Source organism: Phaenicophaeus curvirostris, chromosome 1 (assembly GCF_032191515.1).
Source record: "Phaenicophaeus curvirostris isolate KB17595 chromosome 1, BPBGC_Pcur_1.0, whole genome shotgun sequence".
Lineage (NCBI taxonomy): Eukaryota > Metazoa > Chordata > Aves > Cuculiformes > Cuculidae > Phaenicophaeus > Phaenicophaeus curvirostris.
The window spans coordinates 184,821,793-184,839,548 of NC_091392.1; the positions used below are offsets into that span (position 1 = coordinate 184,821,793).

The following is a 17,756-nucleotide window of genomic DNA, read 5'->3' on the forward strand; positions in this document are numbered from 1 at the left end:
GTTTCTCTTTAGAAATTTTCCACCCTCATCATCTTTAGTGATCATTTGAGTGCTCTGTGCTTTCTAACAAACTCTGCATGCCCACTGTTGGATTCTTCTTGAGTATTTATGTATCACTTCAGTGAAGCGAGGCACACACTGGAATGATGCTGTTTGCAGCACTGCGTATACCAGTAATTCATATGCATGCAAATAAAAATAGTACTAACTTGTACAAGTTGGGTGCAAGGTCTTGTATGGTAAAAAATGACTACAGTAGCTACTGCTGACAACATTACTTCAAAGGAATACAAAGAAAGTTTGAGATTACTGCGGCATTCTAGCAAATAAAAGAAAATATGTTAAGAACAAAGAAGCTTTTCTCTCTCACTCAGTAGCATTTCTTATTCTTCTAACTGCCTCAGTCTTGTTTTAACACCAGTGTGATAGCATGCTCTGTCTCCTCTTGAAATGCTTCTTCTAGCTGAGGAAAAAATTATTTGCATTTTCTGTGATCTTATCCAGTAAGGATACTGGAAAGAGTTGTGCACAGCACATTCTGTACTTGCTAGGAAAGATGTTGTTAATGATGATGCCACTTTATTTTGCAATCTATTTGATTCAATAAATGCCATTATGTTGACAAAAGCAGCCTGCAGTAATTATATTGAAAATATAGTTGAAGAAAAATTTGAGTGTACATTGGTAATGAAATTCTTCAATATGATTGTAAAGTTCAAATAATATATAATGAATTTTAATGCATCCTGCCACACACTTTTGCATTCCAGATTGAGGTTATACTTCATAATAAAAGACTACAGCATTCAAGCATGTACACGGAAACGACTTTGTCCCTGAATGTATAAGTAGTAGTGTAGTATCAAGGAGTTACACCTCCTGGTCCCCTGTTAGATTCTCTATGTAATTTCTTCTTATTGCTCTTCTTGAGTGCCAGTCATTCAAATCCACCAAGGACTCCTAAAATCAAGCCCTTCTCTCCCCTTTCCACATCATAAATCAAACTTTCAGCCACCATCATGAAGCACCTGAATCTCCACATTATGTTCTCATCACCAATGTTCAGATTCCTGTATAGGTGTCACCAAGGATGTGATCTGAATATAATGACATGGCATTGTTATAAAGACATAAAAGTCTCTGTAGATGCTTTTAAAGTCCCTCTTCTAAAATATTGTACAGACTGAAAACTGAAGTAATGTTCACTTTTCTAGGGAATAGAATTCTTCTGGTTAAATTTTGGGGGTTTTAATTTTCATCTCCCTGTTTTTCGTAGTTTTGCATAAACATTGCGTTTCAGAGGATTTTAAACTGTTCACATTATTAGCCAACTTACATATATTTTTAAACATTTATTTTCTGCTCATCCACAAGATAAAATGGATCAGTTTTGCAGTTTTCACAAACATACTAAGTCTTCTTATTCTAGTTAAAGTCTGTGGTTAGCACTAGATGTTCAATACTGAAAACTGGCTCTGAAATTATTTGCACAAAACTTCACAGTATTCAAACGAGTTGTAAAGTGAAAAGCTAATATTCAGTTTCAGGAGTTGGACTCAATGATCCTTGTGGGTCCTTTCAAACTCAGGACATTCTGTGATTCTAAGTCTTCAGTCTTCTCATTTGCTTGCGCAGCACAGTGCTGGAGCCAAAGGATAGTTAAGCTAATGAAAGCCATACAAAAGCAAAACAGTCCTATTAATGCCTTTCCCTCCTCCACACTCCTGGGGATTATCATCTAATTTTTAGGGAACACCATGTTAAAATACTTGTATTGTCTCTAGAGCCTGAACCCTCTTGTTCAGAAAAACTGTTCTGGCACTATCATACTTCAGTCTTAAGCCCCTATCATTGTGTTCAGTTATCATCTCTCTTTTTGGACATGGGGAATGAGATGGATGTGATACAACTTGACTTTAGTGAGGCTTTTCACACCCATAGCATTCTTATTCAGAAGCAGAGGATGTATCTATGAGTAGGATGAGCAGACTGTCATATTGGTTGAAACTCCCTTGCATCATTGGGCTCATCAGGAGTAATCAGTGGTGGCTTGATGCTCAGTTGGGTAACACACAAAATACCATAGGGGTTGACACAGGACCCATATTGTTCAACATGTTCATAACTACCTCAGTGATGACAACAAATGCACCCTTATCAAGCTTGCACACCGGGAGAATGGGTGATGTTGACTGGTGTGCTTCAGTTCAGCATGGTCATGAGAAACTTGAGGACTGCACCAACAGAAATGCTATGAACTCCCCACTTCTTCAGCAAGAAGCAGAGTAAAGCCACACATATGTGGCAGAATAACCCCTGCACAAGTATGGGCTGCAAACAACTGGCTGAGTAGCAGCCTGGCCCCAGTGAAAATGACCTGAGGGTTTAGGAGCCAGGTTGAATACGAGCCAAAAGTGTTCTCTCATCACGGATGAGGCAAAACACTTCCTCAGCTTCATTACAAGGAGTATGGCAGCATGGCAAGGGGTATTACTATCTCCTTTGCTTGGCAGTGGAAGACAAGTTTGGAGCCTAAAGCACATTACCTGAAGGGTGCCAAGACGTCTGGGATGAAGAAGGCACCAGAAGGTGATGGAATAGCAGCCTACAGCTCTGCAAAAGGTTATTTCAAGGACTAGAGAATCAAATAGTTCTTGGATGTGGGAGATGCCCAGTGGCAGAAGAGGCAGTTGCCACAAGTTGTGTCTTGAAAGATTCATGCAGGAGACTGGAAAACAGTTTGGGAGGCTAATGATTGTTGGAAGATGTTGCTGAACATGGTGGTGGAATGTCCACTCTTGGGATGTGTTCCTGAAAACTCGGCTACAAAAAACATGACTGACTTGACCTACTGCTGGCAGTAGTCCTGCTCTGAGCTGCAAGCAGAACCTCCAAAGATCACTCCCAACCAATATTTCTGTGAGCCTACAATGTATCCCTAAGAATACTCCTCTGGCAAGAAAATGAAGATTATTCTCCCTCCACTAGTTACAAAGGGTGATGGCGCAGTATGTTTTCCCTGTATACTGCAAGCAGACACAAGCCTGAAATGTGCCATTGCAAAGATGTATTCACTTGCCAAAAAGAGAGGAGCATGCTACACTGTGCCAAAAAAATCCCCCAAACCCAGGCATCCATATAATCTTGGCAAGCATAGTACATGAACCTAAGATTGGCACATTCCTAAATCATCCACTCTCCATTCCTTTACTTGGGTCAAAGGCAGAAGTAGTTCAGCTCTGCCCAGAGCATGGCAAAGGGCATATGTTGCTCACAATATGCACACCGGTAATAAGAATGAGACTGATCTGGCACATTCAGTGTTTTCATAATACTGTTAGAGAAAGAAGATACTAATTTTATAGCCAGATCTGAGAATTCCAGATTTTGTTTGATTTTGTGATAGAATTAGAAGTCCAGCTCTAGAAACAAGTGGCCAGGACCCTTGTTCTTGGGGAGGCACATGAACAGCAACCCAGGGCTCAGTGATTAAACTCCAGAATGCAACTCAACTCTTGCACTGTGACTGGGGCTTGTAGGAAGCTGAGCACCAAGCTAAATGCCTGTTCCCAAAAAGGTCTAGGTTAGCAAGCAGGTTGAATGGTCAGAGCTTTTCTATTGTGCAGAAACTGGTATGTGGAAACGTCACAGGGGACAGAGACTCATTCACTCTGGGACAGAGAAGATAAAAGATGAGATGAATGAAATGGAACTTCAGAATACCAGTTGATTCAAGTGTTTTGTTAAATAAAATTAATTTCCAGAGTGTTTCTGCTAGATACAGAAGCTGCAAGAAGGAGGAACATCACATAGAATGAGATAAAGAGTAATAGTAGATCACAAAATATAAGGTATAAAAATGTAAGCCCTTCAGTAGTGGAGAATTGCAGCAGTATGGACCTCGCAGATGTTTGGGTCCTGCTACAGTAGATAACAAACTGTCACTTTATCTCACCTCTGCTTTCAGTATATTGATTAGACATACTGATTTCAGTACCGAGATTAGACAGGGACAAAACAGGGCCTCCTCTGTATCATCCCCCACTTTCCTTTCTAAGAGATTTACTCTATGCAAAAATTGTCTGAGAGCAAAGTGACTGCCTTTTTTCTTCATAGTATGATCTCTTAGACCTTATGTTCATTGTTACATATATACCCACCAATCTCAAAATGAGCCAGAATGTATATAGTTACTTTTGTGCATCAGAAAAACACAATCATCAAGAGTGGCACAGAAAAGAAATATCCAAGAATATTGCTGCCTGGAGGTTTATAATTAAAGATCTTACCACCAGCAACAGAGTGTCTGTCACTATGGAGGGAGGTTGCCTCAATTCTGCACTTCTTTGCAGGGTTAGTTGTGAGTTTTTTTGTGAGTTAGTTGTGAGTATTTCTTTTTAAAACATCTGGTTTTGGAAAACAGTGCTATTGCCTTGCAAACTTGCTCAAACCTCATCAGGTTAACATCTCAAGGCCAGTATTTATGTTTGGGGAATATGCAAGGCTTTTAGATGCAACTCCATGAAATACCTTCTTCTGTGTCAATTTGATCTTCAGAAAAGGGATAGTCCCGTAGCCAGCTGACAGCATGAGGATGGAGGCACAGGGGACACATAGGAGGCAAGGTTTTCTGTTTCTTGTAGAAGCTGATATTTGCACTTTGAAGGTCATAGTTACCTCTGAGTAGGATAAACTTATGTTCTCCCCTCTGGAGTTTGTAGCCCTTCTTCTAAAACTGTGCCCAGGGAAACCTCTCTCAATGTTTTTTTTTCTAGCATTCACTTAAGGCGATGTACATCATTTGCTAGGGTTTTGTTTTTTACACTCTAAGTATTGATTTATTCCTGCTGCCTCTTGCAGATCCACTCCCTTGGGCCCATACATTGTAATGCTTCTTCACCTACAGCTCCCCATGAGGCATTTCAATCACTTTCAGTTCCTCCATCACCTTCACTATTCCCTCTTTCTCACTATCACTCACCTCTGGAGTGCACCCAGTTTAAGTTCAACCTGTATAATTGACTGGAGGAAGCTTCAGTGAAAGCCTATAGATAATAATTTCTTTATATCTGAAAAATGAAAACTGAAAAATGTATGTAGCAGGTCAATAGTGTGTTATGATACATATATTCCATTAGACCAATTAATACATCTTTTAGACATTTAAACCCTTTCCCACTAAAATATCCTTATCTCCTGTATCATGACAATAAACCTCATAGTAGTTTCAGTTATCCATGTTTTACAGAAATCAATTTCCACTTGTGCAGTGCTTGCCAATGCAGTGTCAATGCCCAAAGTTTACTCTCTCTAACTCTCACACAGTTTAACCTTAAATGAGCTGCATCAGGGGACTTCTGTGCCTCCTTGTTTTAGAGAAGATATGACCTAATCAGTGTCCAGCCTGAGGGCTGGCTTGATGGCGCAACTTAGCATTTGGGTATTCATTTTCATTTCAATCTAGACATTTTTCCTAGGAATATTTTTAAAAATCAGGTTGGTATTTCCTGCAATGAATAATGAAAATTTCAAGTCCTGTAGTTCTGACTTGCAATGAGAACAAATGGTGAAATGTCAAAGTATCCCACTGGATAAAAATGTTTTCTTTCTCAGCTGTGCTCTTGGGGAATTGGGTGGAATGATGTGTCTCTATGCTCATATTTTACAATATCTGTAAGCCCTGAGACTGCTGGAGTAATTTTAAAACAGACCTTTCTATCCCAAAGTAAAATTGGCATGTAGCCTTTTGATTCAGTTAACAGATGGTGTATGGTATTTATGAGAACAGTTGTTAAATGCCTTATAGTGTGACTCACCAACTGATAGCTGCATATTAATGGAAAGTGGACGGCACTATCGCATTTACAAGTGCTGTATTGTTGAGAGGAGCGGGTTGAGCTGATTTATATAAACAGTTGCCCTCAGAAGTACAGTCTAGAATATTTAGATTCTTTCTCAAAAGACTGTTTTTATGGGGCTGAAACTTGCTAACCTTACGGGAAAAAAAAAATAAAATCTTTTAAACCAGAACTTAGACCCTAGTTTCTGAATCAAAACAAAACAAAAAGGAGTTGGCAGTCAATCACGTTTATTTTCTAGCATTAATTTCTGTTCTGGGTGATACTTCCAGTTACTAACTGAAATTATCTAGGGAAAATTGATGTGTATTTATAACACTGCTATCGGTATATGATATATTAAGTCTTAATCAGAGCAGTCAGAAGGTATTCTTACCTTTTCATGGTATAAGTTATGATGAATTTTAGACAGAAATTTGTTCTGCCCATTTTCATAGTCTTAAATCATTCTAAAGCAATTTAATTGGATTGAATTCAATTCAGGTATCATCTAAAAATCATATTTATGAATTTTTCTATGACATATTCTGTCTCTCAGTTCTTTCAAGAGCTGAAAAACACAATGAAACCATGACACACATTTAATGAAATTACAAGGACCATAAAACAGGCCTAAACCACAAACCATGCAAATTACTGCAAAGACAACCAGCTATCGTTATTAAAACACTTATTTTGTTGCTTTTAGCTTGTGTTTGTTTAGGTTGCTTTTGTTTGTGTTTGAATGGTAAAAAAGCCTTAATGGAAACACTGCAGCTGAAGTGACATCAGCAGCAACACTACAGCTTAATGTAGTTCATGTGAATAAAAATAAGCCCTAATATGACTAGAAGAAAATTACAGACCTTGTTCTCTATGGCCCCTGCATTGCACAGACAGACTGGGGCCCAAAGGGAATAGCCCCTGATGGAAAGAGTCAGATACAAGGTGCAGTGTTTAAACTTTTTCCCAGGATCTGGGAGGAGAAAATCCCCACCAAGTACCCAAAATACACCAGACCCAGACAGAGGGCAGCCCTGAATTGTCCTCTGAATCTTCATTGTCCGTGCAGGAATTTCGCTTATCTAAAGTTACAGTCTGGGTTTAGGGGCATCCAGGCAAAGGGGGTGGTTGGAAAACAACATTTTGGGGCAATGCCAGAGGCTCCAAACAAGCCCAAGAGAATGTTAACATTCCCCTGATGCTCCCGTGAATAATCAGACCTTATTTAAACTGTCTGGGGATTATTTTTCCTTCCTTAAATTCCCACTAAGACTTAGGATGTATAGTAAGACTCCAGTGAGAGCTTTATCACAGTAAAATACTATTTGTGCCATAGGCAACCACACAATGTTTGGTAGCAAAGGTTAGAGATGCAAGGAGTATTCATGGGATGTTGCAACATGGGTCTCTTTACTCAGATGTTTGTTTGCACTTTGGCTATGGGCTAACACAGCCAAGATACAGAGGGGCTGCTGCAGGTACCAACCTTCTCAGCTGACCACTGACCCAGCAGCGTGCTCCTAAATCACCACCTGCAACTGGTAGTTCAGGCAGAGCTGAAGCCCCTCCCGGGCACTGCATCTGGATTGCAGAGACCCCTCCTCTCCAGCAGTTGTGCAAATTAGTACCACTGAAGGTCTCATCTTGAGCCTGCAACCATAGAACTCTTTCCACACATATTTACCTGCACATTCAGGTGCTTTCATGCAAGTCAATGGGTTTATCCAAGACAGTGAATTATTAGTGCAAAAGAGAATGCGAAAGTTTGTGACATTAGGATTTCAATAAAGTTCTACTCATCCAAACAAATGTGACAAATCAACATGAAGTTTAGAGTTGATCAGATCAAATACAAACCTGCTTTAAGCTGTCCTTAATATGCCTTTTTTTTCATCCAGGTATTGAACTTCTTTAAGAGAAGAAAATGAAACTTCTCTCTCTCATTGTTTAGAAACAAAACCTGCAAATTCTACAAGAAAGAGCAGCAAAAATAGTGGGGCTGGAGGAACTGATTAATGAGGAAAAATATACATAAAGCTTGGTGAAGTGGTGGCTCACAGGCAATGTGATAAGTCTACAAATATTTGCAGGCTGTAAATATCAAGGTCAGGAATTTAGTATGACACAGTCAGGCATAATCAGGAGTAAAGGGAGAGGAAAAAAAAAATGCCAGGAGTTGAGAAAAAAGGCGTCCAGTGAATTGCAATAGACCTGGGAATTAAAAGTTGGCACATGTGTCCTGCTGGGAGTTGTGCTGTGTTGGTAAGTAAATAGGCTAAGAGAGATGACAGGACCGTTCATCTTGAACTGCTGTAGTAAGCTGACTTGTTAAATCTCAGCCATTAATGCACACTTTCAAGAGCTGGCTTGGCTGTATGTTTAATAGAGCCTGACAGAGTGAGTTTCCCAGGCCTGATGCAAATTTGGGCCAGCAGTGCCGCCCCCTCCACGGCTGTGATCAATACCCCCATGCCAAAGGTTAAGGTCTCAGGTGAGCCAGTGCAGATTCACAGTCCCACTTGTCACTGTCAGGTGGGTATGAGGCTGTATAGGGCAGAACTGTCTTTCTTGGAGGTTCCACCTTGCATGGCAGCAAATAAGGAACAATGAATCTAGACCGTTTCAAAGCCCGTGAAAAGCCAGTGAAGGCATTGGCGTAACAGAGACAGTGGTCTCATGCCCTGCCCATACAGGGAAGGTTTCTACCTGGGTTCCTCCCCATCACCCCAGCAAGGTTTTAGACTTATTGGAAATACCCATTTTAGAAGGCTCAACATTTTTTCCTCTGCCTCTCCCTCCAAAGCGCTGCTGAACGGTGCATCTTCTTCAGCAGCAAAAGGAGATGAAGGTTAGTCCCCATCACACTGCAGGACCCAGCCCCAATGAAAGCCACGCAGGCTGATGCAGCTCCATCCTCGGGCGCAGGATCGGGATCAGGATCAGGCAGGAAAACGTCCAGCCAGCCTTGCCCCGGCCACTCCCAGCTCGGAAACCTCTGAACAAAATGTTCCATTCTGGGAACTCGAAACAAGTTTGCTCCTTGTTGTAGATCTGAAAAAAAAACCCTTACATACCCTAAAGACAGTCCCTCTCGCCCCTCCCTGCCCCGCCATCGGCTGATGAAAGACATTACTTCCACTAGGCTCTTGGCTCTTACTAATGGAGAGTTATTTCCTGCTCGGGGCACGCTGGCCTCAGCCTCTGGAAATGGGAAATTCCACCCTGAAACCGGCAGGAACTTATTTCACTGACCGAAGCCCATCCTGGCTCAGTGTCTTTCTGTGAGAATTTTTCCTGAGAGAAACTGGTGGGTTCCAGGGGTGGAAAAAGGAATTTGTCAAAGTTTTTAACTAGCCTGATTACATCCGCCATAGAAAAAGCATTGTAAAATGAGCCTCTAGTGACTTACTAATATACTAAGGTAGACTTCAGAAGCAAAATTAATTTAATTAAACTAGCAAGTTATTCACAGACTAGAGCTAGCATTTTTTATTACAGCCAGTCCTAACTGCACCTGTCTGCAAACGTAAGGCTGTTTGATCAAATAAAGCTACTACTCTGAATTAATAAAGCCAGTACTGAGATTATAAGAAGTGCAAGATGGGAAGGCCTTCAGGTCTTATACTTCAGCTCGAAAAAGTGCAGTTTTTGCACTGGTATGTTTACTGGTTTCCCTTCCCAGCATGTTGTGACTCGCAAGGACGCTTTCAGGAGTGAAAACAAATCTACAGATGTTAGTTCATCACGCTTACCTATGCCTGGTCAGATTTTTGACTTTGTGCACTGCGATACTGCTGCACTTTCAACTCCTATTAACATACACACATTCTTCTCCCCCCTGGTCTATGTGCTGCCTGAGCACACAGTGAGCCCGTAGGTGTGTATCTCCGAGTACGGTTTCAAAGCAGTTCCAGTGTCATCAGGTTAAGCAGATGCAAAAAGAAAATGACCACTCTGACTGACAGGCACGGAGCAAAGCTGCGTGCAGCTGCAACAACGCAGGCAGAGGAGGAGCAGGGAGCCTGTGGACAGCCGGCTGTGGGGCCAGGGGAGAGGATGAGCTTTCAGGGGAAGGGAGGAAAACACAGGGGAGGTTGACCCACTGGGACCAGAGCACTGCCAGCCCCCTGTTACAACAGGCTGGCAGTGCCTTTTTGGGAGGTGCGGTTTTGCAGGAGTGAAGCTAGGAATAAGAAGCCATATATGGGATTAGAAATGCAACTAGGAGAAAAAGTGAAAAAGCATTTTTTATATATATATATTAATTAAAACAGTAATGAATGAGGAAAGAAGGAGCAAGGTATAGCTCTTGGCCTCTGGCTCCGATTTTGGAGGACCAGTGGTACTGAGGTGTCTGTGAAAGGCTGTGCCTTTGCCCCCATAGCCAAGTTTGCTCTCCCCCCTCCTCCCGTGGTGGGGCTTGGGGCTCATGGCCCTGCAACCCTGGCTGGGGCACCTCCAGCACCACACTTCGCTGGCACCTGCCTTCATCTGGCACCAGGGTCCCTCTGACCATACACTGTCCGTGACCGGGTAGCAGCTTTCCACATGTGCTCCCAGGGTGTCCCGATTGGTGTGCTCCACAGAAGGGGCCGGACCTTGAAGTCAGTTTCTGTGCCTATGACAGATGATATTTTCATGCACAAAACAAAACCAGGATATCTGATGGACTGCATTATCTTTCCAGACAGCTTGGAGCTTCAGCTGCAAAGAAGTTTTATGCTTTAGACTTCAAAACTGTGAGTGGAATATAAACATCAGTTTTAAATGCCTTTTTTTTTTTTTTGGTGTGCAATGTTGCATGAAGTATATATCTCTGCTGAGTAACTTTTCATTATCAAGCAAGCTGTTGTGGATTCTCGTAAGATGAAATAATTATTGCTTTGGAAAACTTCACAAAGTGTAAGCTGCATTTGCAGCTAAACTAATAAATGTGCACTGAGGAGGAGGATGCTCTTTTCAGTGAATGCAATTAGTCTAGCTGGAAATGGTTTCAAATTATCTTTTCTACTGGAAAATACGTTTGCGCAGGAAGAGTTGTGCTGAGATAGAATCTCCTGGGAGTTATCAGCAAATATCAGACTGGTCTGTGTGCCTTTGTCACAGGTGTCATTTGATGTCTGCCTGTGTATGGAGAGGGATTAGTTTAAAACCTGCTGTTACTATTACATGGCACTGCACTCACTAGATGAAAAACTTGTTGGTACTAGGTGTTAGCAAGCTGGCCAATTAATGATGATTGTGGAAAATTAGTTTGAGAGAATATTGTCCACTATGATGCAGATTTATAGAAATCAGATACATAGGACTAACTAGTGCACACATTCTTGCGGCTGAAACAATAATAAACTACTCTTTCTTGCATGTGTTTGAATAGGAATAATGATATGATTTTCTGTGGAAGAGCTCTAGGGACTGATACCCAGTTTGGGAGTTCAAACCTGAGCAGGCAGTTTGCAACTCCAGGCTCATTATATATTCACTTTCCTATGGGAAATGTCCACAGTGGTCTAGGATGACCTCTGTCATCCTGGGATGCTATGTTATATATAATCATGAGTGAAAAGAGCTAAATGTTGGAACTTTTCTTGATTCGCTGAGATGTTAATAAAGCTGAGATACATGCTTTTAAAAAAAAGTTGTGGAACAATCCTACTTGGATTTTGGTGGACCCGTGGACCCAGCCAAAGGTGATACAAAAAGAAAAAATCAGTGTCATGTTGTTGCTAACTAGGTATGGCAGAAATCCCACCCCCGGTGGATTCACCACAACTCATTCTTCATTTAGGCACCTCCAGATCATGCAGCAACACAAACAGCATCCAGATGAGGTGTGGGCATACAAGTGCATTTTTGCTGAATTAGTCAGAGCACAAAACATGAGACATATACCAACTTTGTACAACTGGCGATGAGGCAATCCAGTCGATTGCCTGGTAAAAAGAAAATGTCCATACTTCTTTAACAAATGAACTGATAGAGTAAATCTATACCATTTTGCTACTCATACTCCTTGGTTGTAGAGTTTTTGTTACAACACTGGGTTCTCTACAGTCAGATTTACAATATCATCAAACCATGCCTGAGTAAATCTGAGTGGTGATAAATTTCCCTTGCCTTCATTCTTTTCCTCTATCTTTTGTAGGTCACAACCTCAGGGACACCCCAGGTTTATTCAGCAGAGCAAAACACAGTGTTTTTCCAAAAGCTGAATTTAGAACTGACAGAAAAATGTGCTTTCAGAGAAAAGTCATGAAACTCAACATACTTCAGCCAGAGAGACCTCTTAATTGATGTGATCTCTAAATACGGTTTATAAGTAGTACTGATGTGACCTGTCCTTTAAATACTGATAAAGTCCTTAAGCTAAAGGGCCTCCATAATCCTTATAATGCAAAATGTTTCCTCATCACGTGACATAGTCTAATTCTTCTTGTTTCCTTGCTTCCAACTGGGCAGTCTTTTCTCTATTAGATATTCCTACCTAGATAGAGTGGGCCAGATTCTCAGCTAGGCAAGCACGAATAAAGGATAACTTCATCAAAGTCAACCATATGACCCTGGCTTCATTCCAGTGTGACCAGAGTTGGAACGTGGTGCCATACGTGCAGGTGGCATGCCTGCTGGGCTGGGCAAGGACATAAACGAAGAGCTACTGCAGTTGTGCACGTTTCGAGCAGAAGGACAGCTGTGGTTCTGCCAGCTTCCAGTAGTGTTCTCTGCAGCTTCTTCCAAAAGAAAATATTAAACAGCACAATTCCACTTCTATTCCATCAACTTTGGTTATGTCTTTTCAAACTATGCATGGTTTTGCAGAAAGGTGCTATATCCAAATACTTGCCACCATGTCCTGTCTAACCCTTTGATATGTACCTCAAGCAATAAAATGCATGTGTTACTCTCTTTTCTTTCCTCCTGCTCAGAAAGATTTTAAATTTTCTGTGATAACTTTTAGGTTTATGTTGTTCTTCACTGGTGATGTTAGTTTAGGAAGCTTGGCTTCTTGTTGTGAAAGTGTTCCTTTCTGTGATACTCTGGCACTTTCTGGAAGCTGCTTCCCCGTTCCTAGAAAGAGTTCTATTTCTGCCTTTGTTTTGTGATGATAACCACAATGCTCCTATGGCCACTACCCAGCAAAATATCTCCCAGGTCTTTGTCATGGAGACACTAATGGGATTATTTTGTACTATAGATGGGGCTCCCTTATGAACGCTTTTATTTCCCTGTTCTGCATGCCAGGACAGTCCAGAGCCGCTGCCCTAAAAAAAGAGGAGAGGTTTTGTGTAGTGATCTACAGACTCTGTCCCATCTTGTGAAATTCATCCCAAAGGCATAAATTGGCCATGTCTCAGATGGGACAGTCAGCTCATACTCCTACTGTGTTCAGAAATGGCTAGTTTGCATCTCACTTGCTGCAGCTAAAGAACTGAATTCTGGGAGATTTTTACCAATAGCAATTAATCTGTGCCAGTTGGAAATGCCAAAGCAACAAAAGGATCTTAAGGAGGGGACTTAACATAGGGTCTGGGGTGAGGCTGGTTTCCTGGTTACTCTGAGTGGGAAACAAAAACACGCTATGTTCACATTTTAAGGAGTTCATTACAAGTGCTACCTGCTGTGTAAATTTCCAGTGGCACTCAAGTCTCTAAACATTTAGCATCACCAAAAAAACCCACCAATGAAGCCAACAGGCAGGAGGTGCTTGTTCTTTGGTGCTTCACAAGTTCCCAGAATTAAGTGTGGTCATATCTGCCATTGAAGTGGGGATTAAATGAAGCTAAGGCTCAGCTGAACTGCAGCTAAAATAGTTTCTTTTGAAGTACTTTTATCATTACTCAGATATTTTTGTGCTATGTAGGCATGCTGTCAACAACAGCCCTTTATTAGTCCAGAATAACTTACTAAATTCTGCCTGTATGGGCAAAAGGTTTACCTGTAACACAAAATAGTCGTGATGTATGCAACCTAATTACAAAACTTTCGTAAAGATTTATAATATTTTATTAAAGCTTTAAAGCTTTAAAATAATCTTATCCTGAATAAGTATTTAGCATTCCGTTGATGATGAGAATGTATCACAAGCTGTTATTTTGGAATAAGTAGCTCCACTAGGAAACTAGAAAAATGTGCTTGATATTTTTATTTTTAAAATGAATATTCTGCCTCCACTTATGCATTGGTGAGATGGGAGTATTTGTCATGCAGTTAGTCAGTAAGGTTTATGAAAGGGATCGGGCAGAAGAGAAGCAGTGGCTTAGTACATTCAAAAAATCTGCAAATTCAAAGAGGTTTGTGGACCTAAGAGATAACACCTTGGCTGCAACACTGCTAATATCACTGTTTTTCCAGGCCTGAGAAGTATCACACTATAATCTCATAAAATCTTTGTAGAATTGGGGCCTTTGAGCCACCTAAGAGAAGCTGTCCAGAAGCAATTTGTGAAAGGAAGGGAGTTATAAGGCAAGGGAAAGCACTGAAAAAACAGAGTCATGCTAGTACAACATGGAGCTGAAAATGAGAAAGCACAAAAGCTGGCAAGGGAAAGATGAGGGCATGAGTAGAGTTATGTACCTCTGATGTTGTTTTTTACACTCTATGCTATGTGTTTCGTGCCTTAGGGTGAATGAATAATACTCTGTTTTGAAGACAAATTAAGTTACCTTAATTAACGCATAATACATTGTTGTGAAGACAAATTAAATTACCTTAAATTGAAGGTTGTGGGTTCTCAGAAAAAAAGGTGTATCCATGTGTCAAAGGTAGGTGCATCATTTGTGTTCACATACTTGCAACGAGGACATGCAGGCCAGAAGCTAGGAGCCCTGCTGAGTAGTCTAGACCACGAGCTCTCCAGCTTTATCCAGAAAAATTAGAAGGATCCCAAATACAGTTGATCTCCAAACCTTTACAACCACAACTGGGTTTTTCAGCAATTAAAACTCAGCCACTCCATTATGTGCTGAAATTACAGCAGTGTGGATGGCATATCTGGCTATAACATGAAAACTATCTTTTCCAACAGTTTACAGAACCAGGGACTTCTGTGGTTTGAGGCATGTCTGTCCTTCTCTGAATGAAAGGACAAAGAGTCCTTTCCCTGGCATATTATTGCAGTGACACAAATAAAGGAATTAGGTGTATTATAAAAAGGGACATCTGAAGACCTAAATTGTGAGCAAGCAAGCGGGACTGACTTAAATGTTTCAGAATTTGGACAAAGAAAAAGAAATATGAAAATAATTTTGGATATTTTCTGTCACTATCTCAAGCTTAAACTTCAGAATTTTCAGTCTATATCTTTATAGCTTGATACACATTACTATACCTTTCTATCTTTACATCTGTCTTCATAGAATCATAGAAATGTTTACGTTGGAAAAGACCTTTAATATCAAGTCTAGCCATAAACCTAACACTGCCAAGTCCACCACTAAACCAAGTCTCCTAAGTGCCACATCTACACTTCTTTTAAATACCTCCAGGGATGGTGACTCAACCACTTCCCTGGGCAGCCTGGTCTGATGCTTGACAAACCTTTCCGTGAAGTAATACTTCCTAAAATCCAATCTGAACCTCACTGGTGCAACTTGAGGCCATTTCCTCTCATCCTATCACTTGTTACTTGAGAGAAGAGACCAACACCTGCCTCACTACAGCCTCCTTTCTGGTAGTTGTAGAAAGCAATAAGGTTTTCCATCAGCCTACTTTCCTCCAGACTAAACAACCTCAGTTGCCTCAGCCGTTCCTCGTAAGACTTGTGCTCCAGACCCTTCTCCAGCTTCCTTGTCTTTCTTTGGACATGTTTCAGCAGCTCAATGTATTTCTTGTAGTGAGGGCCCAAAAATCGAACACAGTATTCAAGGTGTGGCCAAGTACAGAAGGACAATCATAATTATCTTTATTAACCAGCAGAATTTAGGCCCACCTAATTAGAACACTGATTCTTGGAAACAAATGTGGTTTTATCTCTTGTGCAAGGTAAGATTCTAGCATTTATGTTAACCAAGAAAATGCATCCAGGCAACTGAAATGGAAAATAAGTAAAGGCAACATAAACATTGATTATTTTTAAGTACTTTGTGAAGTTTTCAGTGGGTGGCTGCAGCAGAGTCCAGTTTTGGGCTGAGCAGTGTTGCAAATTCACTAAACCTAATTGGAACAGAAATAACATAATTAAAGTGCCCTCAAACACTTTTTAACTCTTCAGAGAACTGCCTTCTGTGTCATTTCTGCCTTTGAAACTTTCTGCACTGAAGCACAGCAACAACCACACACAACTCAGGCTGGGGAGGAAAGATAAAGATACTCTGCCGCTTGTTGTACCAAAGGAGCACTGTCAGGAAGGACGACTGTGACTGTATTTTCTGGAATTTGATGGAGATTAAAACATTGCAAAATGCCATGAGAGCTCTGATGCCAGTATAGGATCAGGATATCGGTATCAACACAGTCTGACATGCCTGAACACAAGCATCAGCATTGAGGATGCCTGCTGATATTTCATCATTTTAATTGCAATAATACCTAGAGGTTGAGCTCCGTGGTGCCAGCTGCACATAGTCGATAGCAATACACCTATATGATGTGTCTGCAGTCCACATGTTCAGCTCTGCTCACAAAAAAAAATATCTGTGACCTCAGTTTCAAGGTGGTTTAAGCAATCCTGGCTGGCTGCAGAGCAGAGGTAGGTTGTAAAATTGCCCACTCTTAGTGATAAATCTTGAAGTCTCACTTGAATGCTGTGTTTTCCAAAGGCCTTTCCACTATTTCCCTGGAAATATTACTTTCTGTGTTGGAAATATGTGCTTGTGAATCACTGCAGGCTGGAGAGTGACACCACTGCATCCTGCCACTTCCACAGCGAATGTCCTCACTCCCAAGAGCATTGCAGAGGGTGCAGGACACACGGCTGCTGCTCCTTCTTACACCACCCCTGTTATTTAGTGAGAGGCATCCAGGGGATGCTCTGGCACTCCTTCCTGAAGCAGTTTCTCAGGCACAGTGGAAGAGCACTGCATTGTCCCTCAGGCACCATTGCACTCAGTTATTCCATCACCCCTCTAAGAAACTTCAGCACCTTAAGTTATGCTTCTAGAATCAGGAGCTGTGATGCCTTAGGTGGGTATCCAGGTCAGGCATGCTAAAACTCACGCAAAATTTCTAAGCAAGTAAGTAAAAATAACATTCCTCCTCACATTTTCAGCCCTTGCTATCTCCATCTCAACATGGATTAAATAAACACAGAGATGTTAGAGGAAGGGGTTGCCAAAGGGTAGGATGTTTTATATGCACTATTTGCACGCACAGCTCACATGTAGTCAGGAGCAGTGACTTAAATACTGTCAGTTTGGCTGCCCAGTACTGAAGTAGATACGAGCATGCTTCTTTCAGATCCCCAATACAATTTTCTGCAAGATTAAAGTTAGAAGTCTGTAAGCGATGTATCAGCTCTTCATTGCTGCTCTTTATTGGGCTACAAAGACCTTGGGATTTATGCATTGTCATTTTTTAAATTTTAAAGTTGACTACCATTTACTTTTTTTCCCAAAACCTTAGATTTCCAAATGGTTCTGAGAAACATCTCCATGGAACTGAGATGCCTTTGCAAATGTAAATTAACTAATCTTGCAGGAGTAATTGGCAGAAAAGTAATTTCCCTTTATCATGACAAACAATATTGCAGTATGAGAGTAATGACTACAATTTAAGCAGCTATGAATTGTGCATTAGGGAGCTCCAGGTCTGAATATTGCTCACAATGAAATTTAAATTGCATTTGTTCTGCATCTAGCTGTTTATAGATAACACTGCAGTTACAACCACAATAGTCATTTTTGTCACCTATTTCTTATTGTCACTGAAAGTAGAAATAAAATATCTAGTTAGCTGATGGTCAGTGCAGTAAATAGAGGTTAA

At 41.0% G+C, this 17,756-nt stretch overlaps 1 protein-coding gene across 2 annotated transcripts in view; it reads left to right on the plus strand.

The window, feature by feature from the left end:
• The first annotated feature begins 10,451 nt into the window (after nt 1-10,451).
• Nucleotides 10,452-17,756, plus strand: part of STARD13 (StAR related lipid transfer domain containing 13) — a 302,953-nt gene continuing 295,648 nt past the window's right edge. Inside the window, exon 1 of one of the 2 annotated variants that reach the window (XM_069882441.1) lies at nt 10,452-10,579. The gene's annotated coding sequence lies outside the window, so the exon portion shown is untranslated. The remainder of the gene's footprint in view (nt 10,580-17,756) is intronic. The other variant, XM_069882494.1, reaches the window with a different exon arrangement.